Source organism: Ascaphus truei, chromosome 8 (genome assembly GCF_040206685.1).
Source record: "Ascaphus truei isolate aAscTru1 chromosome 8, aAscTru1.hap1, whole genome shotgun sequence".
NCBI classification, from domain to species: Eukaryota; Metazoa; Chordata; class Amphibia; order Anura; family Ascaphidae; genus Ascaphus; species Ascaphus truei.
This window is the reverse complement of record NC_134490.1, coordinates 104,949,794-104,964,381: the sequence shown is the minus strand read 5'-3', so window position 1 is coordinate 104,964,381 and position 14,588 is coordinate 104,949,794. Positions and strand designations below refer to the sequence as shown.

At 43.9% G+C, this 14,588-nt stretch overlaps 1 protein-coding gene across 3 annotated transcripts in view; it reads left to right on the top strand.

Annotated features, from left to right (window-relative positions):
- Positions 1-14,588, top strand: part of LOC142502137 (calcium and integrin-binding family member 3-like) — a 281,160-nt gene that overhangs the window by 181,212 nt on the left and 85,360 nt on the right. The gene's annotated exons all lie outside the window — the stretch shown is intronic.

Genomic DNA, 14,588 nt, shown 5'->3' with positions numbered 1-14,588 from the left:
TGACAATGGTGGATCCAGATAAAATATTTTTATATAATATTTCACAAAGAGGAATGTAAGCAGAATGATAAAGGTAAAGTAAAAATGTAGGCTGTACATAATAAAACTATTTTGAATGTCTTTATGGAACTGTCAATAAATTATAGCCATTTGTGAGAACCTTTTTGTGGTGTTAAAAAATATGTACAGTATGTTTATTTTCGCTAAAGAATTAATTTTAATTTTCTTTCTACTTAAAGGATTGTATGTTACAGCTGAATGTCATGTCGTGTATCTTTTTAAATAACAGGGCATATGTTACAAGGGAAACATGGTTTAATGCTGGGGCAAAACAATTTCTCCAAATATATAAACTAAAAAAATCTTATTAAAAGCAAGGAGAAAAACTGTAATATCATGATGGCACAAGATGTTATTCAGCAGAAATACCAAGGGGCCACTTATCAAAGTCTCACATCTGTAAAACTGGGGTGAAACCAGTGCAAAAATATTGGAGGCTGTGAGGTTTATATATCAAGGTATAAGTGATGAAATTCTGGGTAACAAAAATTGCACAAGATGTATCAAAGAAAACAATCTTATTGAAACCCAAAGAATGTTTTTGAACTTTGATACATCTGTTGACTAGTTTTTCCCCAGAATTGCATGACTTTTCCCTTGACACATTCTGTAGGGGCATATGTATCAAAATAAAAGGGGTGTTCCTGGGTAAAGAAAAATCTACTCTGAGGGGCCTACGTGCTAAGAACATATTTCAATTTGTATATAGCTTCAAAATGTTTGTGCTAAAAAGTAGTACAAACCTTCATAAACTGTGCGGCCAGAATAGCCGGGCAATATTTCAGAAAAGTCCTGTTAAATACTGTGATAAACATCGTTACAATGTTGCGAGAGTTTCCTATGTACTAACCTATATAAACCCATGTTCTGCACACACGCTGTCAGTGCTTTTGGGAGGGAAAGGGGACACAGTAGGCCAATAAGGAGTTGAAGGATTTGTGTGTTTTTGCTAGTTATTTTTAGATATCCATGTGGGTTGTCTTGTGATCTTATCTGTCCATGTGGGTGCTTGCATGGTTGATTTTGTGTGGTTTTCTGAAGTTGTTGCAACAATTGTCTTGCTTTATTGAAAAAAAAAAAAAAAGAATGTGACGGGAGCAAAATTCAAATAAAAATATTTTATATGTCACTTTGAATAAATAAATAAACACAATTAGATGCTCACACCTCTCAAAGAATTATGAGAGTGTGACAACTGTGGAAATAAGGAATGACAAGATGAAATTATATAATTTTTATTCATAAAAATATATGTATAAGAAAAAAACATTAAAAGATATAATTGCCTGAAAAAAGTCTTTTAGACTCTCTCCTCCTGTAATCACTGGTAGCAGGAACAGATGAGGGCAATGATTACCCCAAGGATTTCCACCGTACTGATGAATAGTTCCAAAAGTGTTAGGGAAATGTCCGTTTGAGGTCTGCAAACCTCTGTTTGGCATTCGCTGCTGAGCCTCTCCACGGGTGCCGTTTTGTTGTTGCCTTCCCTTTCAGTGTCCTTGTGAATCGGTTTGCCCCAGGGTTACTTCCTGGTTTGACGTAATTGGCCAGGAGATGATGCGTCCTCGTCCGTGTTCTCCGCCTATTTGCCAGCCTTCTGAACCTCTCTGCTCAGTACAAGTGCAGGTTAGGAGTTGGTCTGTGGATCATGGAGATCTGTACTTGCTCCTCTTTACTCCTACGCGTTTCTTCACTTAATGTGAGTTCGTCAGGGATTTTTTGTACTGTAATTGTGTGGAAGAGTTTGTACTATTGTGAGAGTATGATTATTGTGAGAGAGGGAGGAGACAGGGATTGGAGTGACTGATGAGTGGAGGAAGTGTGAGGAAACGAGGGTGTGTAGGGAGTGTGGGTGTGCTCAAGCAGCAAGTAAGGCAAATGAGGAGGACAGGACGAGAGGGCAGTAAGAGGAGTTTGCAGGGAACCAGACAACAATGGGGGCAACGCTATAGTCTCCAGTTTGAGAAGATCCTTATGATGCACCAGAAAGGCAGTACCTGTGTAATTTGATATTTTCTGATGAGAAAAATGGGTTCCTGGTGGAGAACAGTGTGCTGGTCTATGATGAGATTATGGGAAGACTAGCATCTAAAACATCAAAGGTTGTGCAAAATAGCTCATGGAGAGCTATAAACAGTGTTGGCATTTCCCCAGGACAGTTTGAAAAGTAAGCTGAAGGAGAAATTAGTCCAAGTAGCATCACACAGAAGATAGAAAGGTGAAGGTCCTCCAATTAGTGTAGTATCCACACCTTATGAATAATACCTCAAACAGGTCATGCACAGGGACATCATCATTGGAATTCTGTGGTTTGAGACAATGAGCAAGCAGATGAGAAAAAATCTATTAAACCCAGTTTTAAAATACATGAAAAAATTAACAGTATTATTTATAGTTCACATTCATATATTTTCACATGAAGGTGATATTTGTTGTTGACATTATTAACAAAATATTTTGGGGGGACAACATTAGAGATGGGTGGAATTTAATTAAATGTTTTATGCGTCTGCTTCAAGCTCCAGATGCACTTGACCTCCCCTATCTGCCATTTTAATAGTGCACTTTTTACTCCTAATGTGCCTGTAAACCTTCCTGTTACTTAGTACTTCCTGTACATAGTACTTTCTGTTACTTACAGTAGTACTTCCTGTACTTAGTACTTCCTGTTACTTAGTACTTCCTGTTACTTAGTACTTCCTGTTACTTAGTACTTCCTGTTACTTAGTACTTCCTGTTACTTAGTACTTCCTGTAATTAGATTGTAAGCTTTTTCGGGAAAGGTTTCCTTTAGCCTCATGTTGTCATTTACCTGTTGTACTTTTTCTGATTGTTTGTAATGTGCATTATTTACCTCCTATTGCAATGGTGCAAAATGCTATGTACATGGCTGGCGCTATATGCATAGAATTATACATACATCTGAAGATTTCAGACACTGAAGTATTGGTTTTGCCAGGGAGAGAGAGGAGGTGGCAGATGAGAGAGAGGATGGGAGAGAGGAGAGGGGGACAGAGAGGAGGGGGGAATAGAGAAGAGGAAAGAGAGAGGAAGGGGGAGATAGAGGAGGAGGGGGAAGAGAGAGGAGGGAAGGGTGAAAGAGAGGAAGGGAAAGATGAGTGGGAGAGAGTAGAAGGAGAGAAACTTGTACAGTAGGTGCTTAGCTTGATCCATGTTTTAAATTCATATTATTTATCAGGATGACTAGGACTCCATCTCTCGGAAGTGAATATGTCGTTTTCTCCCGATTCTAATAAATTCTCAGGTTGTATGTTGCAACATATACTGAAGTCACTTAAAACCCTTATTAGGCTAAATTCAAAGAGTAGTGTCCTACAAAGGAAGTATATAGACCCATTATTTAAAAATAACGCTTTTAGTTGAAAAACGTTAAAAACATGAACAGACTTACATCGGCCAAGTTGTCCAACTGGTTTCAGCCTTCAAAGGCATTATGGGATCTCCTGCATTGACTTTTAGAATGTGACACCATTATAATTCTTATTGTATTCTTATATATATATAATTAAATAAATAGCAGAGGGTTACGAAACGATCAAAAATCCTTTCATGCAAAGTCCACGTGATTCCAGATTGAATTGGTGTCTCCGTAGCTGGGGGATTTCGATTTCCAACAACAAAATTAAGTCAAGACCAAACATCCAGTTATAATTACAATACATGGTTACATTAAATGAAGAGAGGTTATACAGTATATTCAATTTACAGACATTTCATGGACAGTTCAAATAATATATGATTATGGGTGTAACAGTTGCAGACAAGATTAAATGTGAGACAGCTGATGTCTTGAAATTACTTAAACTGGAGATGGTTTTGAGAGTCTTTGGGGCCTATAATGTAGCATGTTCCCACGGAACGCTTTGTCATTTGTGTTATTACGGTATTCAGAAAGAATCTGAAACCATCACAAACCGTGAGGTAGGAAAATGCCAATACCGCTTTGTGTAGTAGCAAAATGATCTCAGATTTTTTCTAAGTTCTCCCCCTGCGATCTTCTCACAATCGATTGCAGTGTTTTTATTTAAGTTTTAATACTAATGTGCAGGAGCAGGGGGTCTCTGGAGCGGAACTGCATTAATTTCAGGTCTGGGGACACCCTGCTTCCTGAGATACAGACCCCGGTACAGTGGTACATCATGCCCAATATGGGCATGAATAGCCACAATGTAAGTGTTGCAGAGTACATGCAACTAAACACGCGGGTTCTTTGAATAAGGCTTATTTATTTTAGCCTTAAACATACAACACATCAAAAGATAGCTTTTTTTTTTAGCAGGCAGAGCATAATAGTTTCTCTTTAGCAGACAGAGCAAAAATAAGGTTCTCTTTAGCAGACAGAGCAAAAATAAGGCAGCTACTCTTTTGCATGCAGGAGCCAGACAGTTCATAAACCATGTACTTTCCAAACAGACCTTGTATCAGTAATCTCTTCAGTAACTCACTCCTGTCTCCTGACCAGCTAGCTGCATGTGTGCACATCCTAGGGTTTTTAACACACCTTGATTAGGCAGGTGGGATTCAACTTATTGCCATGAGCTTCCCAGCTGAAGTTAACCTCATCATTGCTGCACTGCAGACTAAACATATGTCTGCCAGGCATATAGCTGGTGGCTTTTATTCACCCTGTCACAGTCAGTCAATGGGCAACCCAAAAAACAAAAATTTAATAAAATAAGCACCTAAACACAAAAATGTAATCAAAACAAGCCCTACAGAGGCGCATGCGCGATGGTGAGGAGATTGGAGCCCTGACTAATGAGCTCCGCTCCCATTGGCACTTATAAGACAAATTAAAGCTATAGAATCCATTTAAAAAGCGACTAAAAACATATCGTTAGTGACATAAACATCCGAGGATGGCGGCAGGCAAAGCTACACGGGCGAAAAGTCAGCCAGTAACTACATATTTTAGAAGAAAGGGGGTGACCCAAACGGAGAAACCGGAGCTTCCCACGACCCAAGCCAACATGGACCCCGACAGTGATCCCTCCCTTGAGGATGATAGGGATGAGGAAATGGTCCGGCACAAGGACTTAAAAGAATTTTGCGCCCAGATGCAAAAATTCTTTAAAACTGAACTGTGGGCTTTAAGGAGGGAGGTGGATGCGCTAGGTGAAAGAACTGATTCCCTGGAAAAACGAGCAGATGAAATAACCACAGCAGTCACACAAAACTATGAACAAATCTCCACGATGCAGGATAAAATCAGACTGCTTGAGGACAAGGTGGAAGACGCCGAAAATCATGACAGGCGATGTAACATAAGGCTGAGGGGGGTTCCTGAAACCATCACGGACCCGGAGGACTTCACTAACAGCTGGCTGGAATATGTCTTCCCGGACAAGCCAGAGTCCGAAATCCGGCTAGACCGGTGCCATAGGGCTCTCCGGAGCAAACCCCAAAAAGGGGACCCCCCCAGAGACATAGTGGCTCGCTTCCACCACTTCCGTACGAAAGAAGCGGTCTGCAGACTTGCCAGGGAAGATAACTCCTTAGAATTCGATGGAGTTAAACTTCAAATATATCAGGACCTAGCCCCTACCACCGTAGCCAAACGGAAAGCATTCGCCCCTATAACTAAGACACTGCGGGAGAACAACACCAAATACAGGTGGCTGTTCCCTTGCACCTTCATGTCTATTAAAAATGGCGTGGCACATACCCTACGAAAGATAGAGGATGGGGAGGGATTCCTGGCTGGGCTGGGTATTACAGGTTCCCACCAATGTCCACCTCGCCCCTCTCCAGTAAGCTCGGCGACCACCACACCCATCTGGAGCCAAGCAGGTTCTGCCCGCACTCAAGCTAAACCCAAGGATGCCGCAGTGGTCAAAACATCAAACCCCAATAAAGCCTAAAGTGCATAGCTCCACACGGACTTACATCCAACTCTGTCCCCAACCTGGAAAAAATGACTCCATTGGAGGTTCCGGGGCCTCCTGGAGCACGCACAGACCTACCTGAGGAGCATCGGATAGTTGAGAGATCTGAGGAGTGGCTTTCGGGCGGAGCAGACCTGCATTCGACTTTGGAGCGGCAGCCATCTTGCTGAGGTCCTCACTGGTCTCGCGCGGGAAGCATAATGGCTTTCGCGCGCTTGGGGCGTGCCGTCATCGCTAGACGCCCTGTTATCGCGAGATCTCAGACGCCCTCAAATGACGTCAGAATGGCCGGTCCTCAACACAGGAGACAGACACCTCCGCACTACCTCGACAGAGCAGCGTTGGAGGAGAGATGGGACAGCAACATCTCTTCCTCCAACCACTCAAAACTCCCCAATCGTAACATAGGCTCTAATATTACCCCCTGTTTTCCCCTCCCAGCTCAATAAAAAAGCCATCCCTAATATTAAATAACCCCAATTCATTAAAGCACTCCAGATTTGTTACACAATATTAGTATTATGTATATCTATAAATATATATATTATATTATTATGTATATTATTACATGAAATATTCCAACCCCTTATATAGGATTTTAGACTACTGTCGCGGCCGAGTTTATTCTTACCTTTACCTGGTCTCGGCCGCGACAGGCCTGATGGGCTAGATAGAAGTTAGATAAACGTTATATATGTTATATATGTTGGGTTTGTTATATGTATATTATATAAGTTATATATCTCAGACACCGATTATGTATACACTGGCGACCAACTTTATTCTTACTTGGCTAGCTCCGCGAATTTCAAAGGATCCCGGTGATGTGCGGTTTTGTGTCGTTTTCTCCCGGGGTATATAGCGTTATATTCGCGGCTGTGATTTAAGCATTTTATTCCGGCTGGCTGCAATACTGCAATGCCGTGTAAAAACACATGGGGGCGTTTGCGAGCTGTTGTCTCTGAAGTCTAATACCTTCGCGGTTCAACCTGCTGTACACAGTCTGTGCGTGCGCGCGCAGTAATAGTAAAATTGCATGTTTAATTTATTTTAAAGTACTGTACAGTACTGTACAGTACATGCTCGGACCCTGTTGGGGTGAAGTGAGGGGGTTCCTAACATCTGGGGGAAAATGAATTTTAATTCTATGGTGAGTACTGTCTTGTTGCCGTATTATTTTGGTGGGGCTGGCTGGGTACTTCTTTAGGGGGCTGACCATTACTGTACATTAAAACTTTTCTTTTTTTTTCCTCAGAAAAGAAAACGGCTAATGGGGGGATTTCGATGGATAATATTGTACTGTATGCTGATTTTTTCCGGCCGTACAGTATACTGTGTAATAAACCCTGATTAAATAAAACTATGCATTTATTCTACATATTCAGTATCGTTTCATTATTTGTCTTCCACAGTATACTGTACAGTGGTATACAGTGCCTAACATCTATGGGCAAAAAGAATTTTATTCCTAGGTGCCCTAGAACAGAAGTTCCCACGCCAATTGCCCGTGAACTTGACCACGGCCCTAAGTAGTTCCCACGCCAATTGCGTGAATATAATGTAAAATAACCCGTTCTGCGGGTCTGAGCGGGTTGAAATTTACCTGGTCCCCATGCGGGAGGAACCTTGCCATAGTGGCAAAATACCAGCTTTGCACGACCCCCGGAACCGGAGATACCAGAAGACAGTTTAAAAGCACATTACCAAAGTGTCTTTTTTTCTGCCATGCAAGTCAATGGCAGAAACCTGAACTTTAACATCACCCTGACTCCGTTGGGTTGCCACGAGAGGGTCGCAATTTGCCATGCAATCCTACCGCAACTAGGGCTACATGGTGACCGAATTTGAGCGCTCTAGCTCGAACAGAACCGGAGTTCTGGGTCCCAGGTTTCTGCTCATTGTGATTTAGCCGCTTCAAAGCTTTCTCCGCCATTTGCGCTCAATGGTAGGACCCTCCTCGCCGGCGTGACCCTTTCTCGCCGCCATTACTGCTGGGACCCTGTTGGGGTCAAGTGAGGGGGTTCCTAACATCTAGGGGCCAAATAATTTTTATTTCTAGGTGCCCTAAAACAGAAGTTCCCACGCCAATTGACCTAGTTCCCACGCCAATTGCCGTAGTTCCTACGCCAATTGCGCGACCAGCCAGTAAAAAAAACAGTGCAGCAAGCCGCTACAGTACAGTACATTTGTTACACTGGCAAAGGAGCAAATGGAAACAATGTGAGGCAATTCAACATGGTCTTTTATTCGTGGAGTCAGTACAAAAACATTTATTTACAATATTGAAACATTTAAAGTGCACAAGGAAACATTTTTGGTGCATGGGGCAAAGGGAGTTGTATTGTATTGTATTGTATGTCTTTATTTATATAGCGCCATTAGTGTACATAGCGCTTCACAGTAGTAATACATGTGGTAATCAAATAAATAACAGATAATATAAATAACAGATCATGGGAATAAGTGCTTTAGACATAAAAGTAACATTTTGGAAGAGGAGTCCCTGCCCTGAGGAGCTTACAGTCTAATTGGTAGGTAGGGAGAACGTACAGAGACAGTAGGAGGGAGTTCTGGTAAGTGCGTCTGCAGGGGGCCAAGCATTATGTATCATGTTTAGAATATCCACAGTGCTATTCATATGCTTCTTTAAGCAAGTGTGTCTTAAGGTGGGTCTTAAAGGTGGATAGAGAGGGTGCTAGTCGGGTACTGAGGGGAAGGGCATTCCAGAGGTGTGGGGCAGTCAGTGATAAAGGTTTAAGGCGGGAGAGGGCTTTAGATACAAAGGGGGTAGAAAGAAGACATCCTTGAGAAGAACGCAAGAGTCTGGATGGTGCATACCGAGAAATTAGGGATGAGATGTAAGGAGGGGCAGAAGAATGTAAAGCTTTAAAAGTGAGGAGAAGAATGGAGTGTGAGATGCGGGATTTGATCGGAAGCCAGGAGAGGGATTTCATGAGGGGAGATGCTGAGACAGATCTAGGAAAGAGTAGAGTGATTCTGGCAGCAGCATTTAGGATAGATTGTAGGGGAGACAGGTGAGAGGCAGGAAGGCCGGACAGCAGGAGGTTACAGTAATCAAGACGGGAGAGAATGAGGGCCTGAGTCAGAGTTTTAGCAGTCGAACAACAGAGGAAAGGGCGTATCTTAGTTATATTGCGGAGGAAAAAGCGACAAGTTTTAGAAATGTTTTGAATGTGAGGGGCGAATGTGAGAGAGGAGTCGAACGTGACCCCTAGGCAGCGTGCTTGGGCTACTGGGTGAATGATTGTAGTTCCAACAGTAATGTGGAAGGAGGTAGTAGGGCCAGGTTTGGGAGGAAGTATGAGGAGCTCTGTTTTAGCCATGTTGAGTTTAAGGTGTAGGAGGGCCATCCAGGATGATATAGCAGAGAGACATTCAGAAACTTTGGTTTGTACAGCAGGTGTAAGGTCAGGTGTTGAAAAGTATATTTGTGTGTCGTCGGCATAGAGGTGATAATTAAACCCAAAAGATGTTATTAGGTCACCTAGAGAGAGTGTGTACAGAGAAAAGAGAAGAGGTCCCAGGACAGAGCCCTGGGGTACCCCCACAGAGAGATCAATAGAGGAGGAGGAGGTGTTAGCAGAAGAGACACTAAAAGTACGATGGGAGAGGTAGGATGAGATCCAGGATAGAGCTTTGTTCCGAATACCTAGAGTATGGAGAATGTGGAGGAGAAGAGGGTGGTCCACGGTGTCAAATGCTGCAGAGAGGTCGAGTAATATGAGCAGAGTGTAATGACCTCTGTCTTTGGCAGCATGGAGGTCGTCAGTTATTTTGGTGAGGGATGTTTCGGTGGAGTGAGCAGTGCGGAAGCCAGATTGTAGAGGGTCTAGGAGAGAATAGGTGTTGAGAAAATGGAGCAAGCGAGAGAATACAAGACGTTCAAGTAGTTTAGAGGCAAAAGGCAGGAGGGAGACAGGTCGATAGTTAGAAAGACAGGTAGGGTCAAGCTTGCTGTTTTTGAGTAATGGTATGACTGTTGCATGTTTGAAGGAGGATGGAAAGGTTCCAGAGCAAAGGGAGGAGTTAAAAATGTGTGTAAGCGTAGGGATTATAGTAGGAGCTAGAGGTTTTAGGAGATGGGAGGGAATGGGGTCAAGAGGGCAAGTGGTAGAGGGAGAAGTGGCGATCAACAGCGACACATCCTCCTCTGAGACAGTGGAAAAAGACTCAAGGAAGGCAGGAGGAGAGTTAGGAAGAGGTGTAGGATGGGTGGAAGAAACAGAGGGGATGTTCTGCCGTATGGATTCCACCTTTTCCTTAAATAGTCAGCAAAGTCCTGAGCGGAGATGGAAGAAGGAGAGGCAGCCAGGGTGGTTTGAGTAGAGTATCAAAGACAGAGAACAGTCGGCGTGGGTTAGACTTGTGCATGTTGATTAGTGCAGAAAAGTAGGCTTGCTTAGCTTGCGAGAGGGCAGAGTTGAAACAGGATAGCATAAATTTGTAGTGAAGGAAGTCTGCGAGAGTGTGAGACTTCCTCCAGAGGCGTTCAGAGGAACGAGTGGAGGAACGCAGCATGCGCGTCTGGGAATTTAGCCAGGGTCTAGGGTTAGAAGGGCGAGGGCGGCAGAGAGAAAGCGGGGCATGTAGATCAAGAGACGAGGACAAGACAGAGTTGTACTTTCTGACCAGGTTGTCAGGGTCTGTAGCAGAGCTGAGAGAGGAGAGGGAGGAGTGTAAAGTGGACTCAAAGTCAGGTAAGTGAATAGAGCACAGGTTTCTGCAGAACCGGGGTGTAGATGGAGGTGGAGAAGGGGAGAAGCGAGATAAAGAGAATGAGATGAGATGATGGTCAGAGAGAGGAAAAGGGGAAATGGAGAAATCAGAGAGAGAGAAGTTTTTAGTGAAAACCAGGTCTAAGTAGTGGCCATCCTTGTGGGTGCTGGCTGCAGTCCACTGTTGAAGGCCAAAAGAAGAGGTAAGAGAAAGAAAGCGGGAAGCCCAAGAGAGAGAGGGGTCATCAATGTGGCAATTGAAGTCCCCAAGGAGAAGAACAGGGGAGTCTGAGGAGAGAAAGAAAGAGAGCCAGGATTCAAAGTGAGAGAGAAAGGCAGAAGGGGGATGAGTAGAGGTAGGTGGGCGATAGATGACCGCCACATGAACAGGGAGAGGAGAGAAGATCTGGACAGTGTGAGCCTCAAAGGAGGGAAAAGCAAGAGAGGGGGGAATAGGAAGGGTTCGGTAACGGCAGACAGAGGAGAGCTGGAGCCCCACGCCTCCACCCCTGCCATCAGGGCGCGGAGTGTGGGAGAAGGAAAGGCCACCATAGGAGAGGGCAGCTTCCAGAGCAGAGTCAGACTGAGTGAGCCAGGTCTCAGTTATAGCAAAGAGAAGCAGGGAGTGAGAGAGAAGGAAGTCATGCACAGAGAGGAACTTGTTAGAGAGGGAGCGAGCATTCCAAAGGGCACAGGAGAAAGGGAGAGAGGAGGGAGGGTGGCAGGGGATGGGTATGAGGTTGGAGGGGTTGACACCAGAAGGAGTAGAGGTTGCAGTTGGCAGGCGAGGACGAGCGCATGTAGGAATAATACAGGGACCAGGATTGGGAGAGATATCCCCAGAAGCAAGGAGGAGAAGCATGGATAGAAAGAGGATGTGTGAGGAGGATTTGTAGGGGTGTTTTTTAGTGCAGGGGGTATAGCTGTGTGGTGTCAGAGGACGCAGGTAAGAAAGGAGTTCATGTGAACTGAGAAGTGGTGAAGAAAGGAGAGATGGAGATATATGAATAGAGTTTGAGACATACTGAGGCTGGTAAAAAGAAGTGCATAATTTGAGAAGAAGTGAAGTCACAGCAAATATAAATGGTAAACGCAGCATCACAGCAGTAATGATGCAGTCTGGTATTGATGATATCCTCCTTTCCAGCATAGTTCAAATGCAGGAATCAGGGCCAGATGGGGTGTCCACTTCTTTCTCACTTCTTTTGAACTTCCTTTTAAACTTCAGTTGTTCAATAGTCATGCCACTTATAATGGGCCACTTGAATATGGGCTGAGTTAAAGTGACTTGCTTTTTTTAACCATCCATACACAATAATACATTCTGCAGCCTTTATTACAGTACATTCTTCTGCCTGCCACAAAACATTTTTGGTGCGTGGGGCACAGGGAGTTAAAGTGACTTGCTTTTTTTAACCATCCATACACAATAATACATTCTGCAGCCTTTATTACAGTACATTCTTCTGCCTGTCACAAAACATTTTTGGTGCGTGGGGCACAGGGAGTTAAAGTGACTTGCTTTTTATGTACTGTATTTGGGGGTTGTCTTTGGGGGTTTATTCATCCAATTATTATGATGAACTGCCTTTTGAAATTACACTGCTGTTAACTACAGTATTTCAGCCACACACCTCCACAGTTTTTAATCCCTCCCTAGCCAAGCGTTAATCGGCTGAGTCACCCTAGCTAGCCTACAGTACCATCCCCCTCTCTGCACACACTGGGGCGTTGATCTGCTGCATATAGGCATTGTGTTCTTAATCCGCCCATAGCCGAGCTACAGTACAAACACTCAGCACGCCTGCTTCTAAACACATGATCCCCCTCCCCCAACCCTTAGAGGCCTGTTCTTTGAACGGTACTGTAATGCTTTGAAAAGTCCCCTCTCGAATTTGAAATGTAAATCTTTGTCAGTCACTATGGTTTACAGTCACATGTTTTTAATACAATACAGTACATTCTTTAATATCTTTAAAATAAAAATATATAAATCCTGTATACAGTATACTGTAAGTACATACTGTATAATGTAAAATAACCCGTTCTGTGGGTCTGAGCGGGTTGAAATTTACCTGGTCCCCATGCGGGAGGACCCTTGCCATAGTGGCAAAATATCAGCTTTGCACGACCCCCGGAACCGGAGATACCAGAAGACAGTTTAAAAGCACATTACCAAAGTGGCTTTTTTTCTGCCATGCTAGTCAATGGCAGAAACCTGAACTTTAACATCACCCTGACTCCGTTCTGTTGCCATGAGAGGGTCGCAATTTGCCATGCAATCCTGCCGCAACTAGGGCTACATGGTGACAGAATTTGAGCGCTCTAGCTCGAACAGAACCGGAGTTCTGGGTCCCAGGTTTCTGCTCATTGTGACTTAGCCGCTTCAAAGCTTTCTCCGCCATTTGCGCTCAATGGTAGGACCCTCCTCGCCGGCGTGACCCTTTCTCGCCGCCATTACTGCTGGGACCCTGTTGGGGTCAAGTGAGGGGGTTCCTAACATCTAGGTTCCAAATAAATTTTATTTCTAGGTGCCCTAAAACAGAAGTTCCCACGCCAATTGACCAAGTTCCCACGCCAATTGCCGTAGTTCCTACGCCAATTGCGCGACCAGCCAGTAAAAAAACAGTGCAGCAAGCCGCTACAGTACAGTACATTTGTTACACTGGCAAAGGAGCAAATGGAAACAATGTGAGGCAATTCAACATGGTCTTTTATTCGTGGAGTCAGTACAAAAACATTTATTTACAATATTGAAACATTTAAAGTGCACAAGGAAACATTTTTGGTGCATGGGGCAAAGGGAGTTAAAGTGACTTGCTTTTTTTAACCATCCATACACAATAATACATTCTGCAGCCTTTATTACAGTACATTCTTCTGCCTGCCACAAAACATTTTTGGCGCATGGGGCACAGGGAGTTAAAGTGACTTGCTTTTTATGTACTGTATTTGGGGGTTGTCTTTGGAGGTTTGTTCATCCAATTATTATGATTAGAGAAGACGCCTCACAAGGAGGAAACACGCGATGCACCGCCGTCAGAACAAATGGAAGGCTGGTCAGCTGACTGTGAAAAAACTTTATTGCTCCCAATGTAGAGCTAGCACACTTTGACGCGTTTCAGCCAATTGGCCTTTTTTTTTTTTTTTTTTTTGACAAAGGCCAATTGGCTGAAACGCGTCAAAGTGTGCTAGCTCTACATTGGGAGCAATAAAGTTTTTTCACAGTCAGCTGACCAGCCTTCCATTTGTTCTGACGGCGGTGCATCGCGTGTTTCCTCCTTGTGAGGCGTCTTCTCTTATCTGCCATTTGCGGTCGCACACCGGGTTGCTGGAGCAGAGGCCACTCAACACACCGCCGGTCATTGACCGCCCTCACGACGGACGAGTCGTTCGAGGGTTGGCGGTGCTACACACCGGGACATCCATCACGGGCACGGCATCTACAGCTGGTCAAGGGTGAGTCTCGTAACATGTTATTATAGTGCTCTTGGGGAGCCACATCATTACTAGAGACCCTGGCGCCCTGTCAGCTTTGCCTTATGCCTACAACTCATATTTGGAAGAGATATTTCTCCAGCAACTTTTATACATTTCTGAACACCTATATTGGTGCATCCCTGCACCTATGTTTTCCAATTATTATGATTAACTGCCTTTTGAAATGACAATGCTGTTAACTATTTCAGCCACACACCTTCAGAGCTTTTAGTCCCTCCCTAGCCAAGCATATTGGCATTGTGTTCTTAATCCGCCCAGAGCCGAGCTACAAACACAGTACAATACGCCTGCGTCTAATCACACCTTCCCCCTCCCCCAACCCTTAGAGGCCTGTTCTTTGAACGGTACTGTAATGCTTTGAAAAGTCCCCTCTCGAATTTGAAAT